Consider the following 3,134-nt stretch of genomic DNA (forward strand, 5'->3'; position numbering starts at 1 on the left):
CAAAACACTTGAGCCTTCCCTTGTCAGAGCACTTAGCACACGGTATCCTAATTACTTGCTTAATTTGCTGTCCCTCTAATTAGATTAAGCTCTAAGAAGGCAGAGCTGCCCTCAGTTCAGTCACCTGACTCTCTGCTCCAGACCTGGTCCACAGCTGACCCACTGCACATGTTCAAAACAGACTTTTATCCTTCAGTCCACACAAAGCACATTTAAAGAGCCTCAGCCAATGTGAAGGTGAAAAAAAAAAAAACATGAAGTGGCCAAACTGCTCAACAGTCTAATTGGACGTGAAAATCGACTGATGCAAATTTTCCACACTGAGTATGTAAACTCAAGGTAATAAGGCCTGTCTACCAAGCAAGGCGAGGGGTTCACTTGATACAGGTAAGAGAGGGAATGAAAGTAGAAAATGTTTTTACATTCTAAAACGCGAAGTTATGTGAGTGGTTTTTGTTCCTACCATTCATTTCCCACCTTTTAACAGAGATGCTCATGAAAAAGGGGGTGAAAGCATGCCCTGACTTTCCCCTCCTCCCTCTTCTGCCTTCTGCCTTCTAGAACACTCCAATGGAGCTGACAGTAGCCAGAAGAAGAATGAAGAAGAAAGAGAATTAGTAATCCCTGCTTCAGCTTTCCGTTGTCAGCTGCTGACAAAGGATCAGAGTCATGCCCAAGGCTTGAACACCTGGGGAGCCAATACGAAGGCTGTGCATTCAGAGAATATTCATGGTTCAGCATGCCAGGCCTCAGATCTCCTGCACATCCAGCTTCCGAATGCAACACACCCCTCCACGTAAGAACCAGGCATGCTGGAACATGACGTTCAAAACCCATCAGCATGACTGGGTGTCCACACACCTGGACAACCTCTAAGTGTCACTGAGTTGCCAAGTGGCCATCAGGACATAGAAAGGCAATTAGTGTGGCACTTTTCGATAGAGATGCTCCTTTTTGATCTGTTGCTGTGAAGATTGCTATAGCACAAGCTTGTCACTGCATCGAATGTCTCTATTACACACACAGCCTCTGGCAACGCGGACAAGGCTGAATCTGTGCCCAAAATCAAGACACGCCAAAGGCAGATCAAACTCTGAAGCAGCTCTGAAGTTGATATTGGAGGGGACTTTGCTCAGACAGTGAAATCTCTTTGCTTCTATCCTGAAATTCCAACTGGATGAATGGTGAAACCTTAAACAAATAGAACATCACCACCCCCTTCCTCTGTAACTCTCCATCTTCAAACCATTATCACCACTAAAAGCTACCCTGATTCTACTATATTAGAGAATACTCATATTGAATTCTGACAGAGAAGCAGTAGAAACCCAACATGATATCTTCCATTTCCAAATAAAACCTCCAGAACACACCACGCCATTGACAGATGCTTGTTTCTGAGCATTCGCGGCGACACCCAGGTGGCCGCGATGCACAAGCAGAGGAAGGGTGACACTTCGCAGTCCAGAGCAGCTGCTCCACGGGGTGACCCCAGAAGGTAGCCAGATTTTTACGCTGATGCTGACTGATTCATAAAGCATGGGCAAAGAGATGGCTCTCCAAATAATTAGGCTTCCAGACTGCAGGTCTTAGGAAATCATGCTGGATCCAAGCTGCCTGCGATTCTTGGCTCCTCTAATCAGTACAGTGGAGAGAAAAAAAAAGTCTTTCGTTGCACGTGGCAGAGGCATTTTTTTATAGCACAGGTGAGACACTCAGAATGGAGTAACTTCTCCTGACTCTGACCCCAGAATACAAGCCTGCTTCTCTATCTAGAAAGAATAGCAGCATTGGGGTGGCCATCAAAGCTCCTAACTAGAAAGAATGTATATTTAGGAAGGGGGAGAGTGGCTGAAGTTTAACCCTGTTCAATCCACATTGAGGAGAGGGTAAGAAAGAGCACTGAAAAAGGATCTTGCTGAGATGACTCTTAAAGCTTTGTGAAGAATAATGTATTTCTTATCACACGAGTAACTTTTATCTGTGGTAGACATGAAAAAGAAAGCAGAATCAAATAGCAATAATCCATCTTCCTAGAGTAATAATCACTGTTGAGATTTTAGTGCCTTTCTTTCTTTCCCAGTGTATGTATGTACATTTTAAGTTGTGAGTCCTGTTTTACAATTGCTCTTTTAATTATTAAAACTATTATGACTTAATAGTATTTTGTACATTTCAATGTGCAATATATAATAGTTTGTACATGGCTGAGTACTAGAACTAGCATTTATTGAGCAGGAAACTGGCTGTATCATTTCTTTTTTGTAGGGGTGTGTGTGTGTGTGTGTGTGTGTGTGTGTGTGTGTGTGTGTGTGTGTGTGTGTGTGTGTGTGTGTGTGTGTGTACAGCAATAGTAGGGCTTGAACTCAGAGCCTTGTGCTCTTTGCTTTTTGTTTTTTGCTCAAGGCGGGCACTCTACTACTTGAGACACACCTCCACTTCTGGTTTTTGCTGGTTAGTTGGAGATAAGAGTCTCTCTATTTGTCTTTAGGGCAGACCTCAGACCTCAGCCTCCTGATAGTTAAGATTAAGCCACCAGCGCTAGGCTCTGTATGATCCCTCTTGACCTACATGAGAGTTCTCTAAGTTAGATGCTATTAGATTTAGCCTTTGGATAAATAGAGAAGCAGAGGTGTAAGGGTAAGAAGTGATGTCCATCTTCTGCTTCTCCTTTCCTTCTCCTCCTGCCCTACATCACCCTTCAGTCAAGCAGAGAGAATAGAGCGCTAATTTCCTTCTCAGATCCCCACAAATCAGCCTGGCCTGGTCCGTGTGAACGCGGTTCCCAGGCAGATCTCCCACAACGACCTCTTCCAGGGCAGGAATCAAATTTCCAGCAATGGCTTCTTGTAGCTTTCCTGCAGTTCCTCTGCTGGTGTTAGCCCCAGGCTAGCGTTATATGAGTATGACAATACTGTTTTCTATGCAACGGTCCCTGTGTATCATTTTTAAGAATGATGGTCCCTACCTTAGTTTGGTTAGGACCAGAAATCACATGAATCCCATTTTCTCTTTACTTGAAGGTGCTTAATCTTGTTTCTTTCCTGCTTTTTTGTCTCTTATTTCAAATTATCTTCCTCCCATCTTTCTTCCCTCCCACTCGACCTTTTTTCATTTCTATTTGTCTTTGTAAG

The sequence above is a fragment of the Dipodomys spectabilis genome, unplaced genomic scaffold (genome assembly GCF_019054845.1).
Source record: "Dipodomys spectabilis isolate Male_0828 unplaced genomic scaffold, ASM1905484v1 ptg000006l, whole genome shotgun sequence".
Taxonomy (NCBI): domain Eukaryota; kingdom Metazoa; phylum Chordata; class Mammalia; order Rodentia; family Heteromyidae; genus Dipodomys; species Dipodomys spectabilis.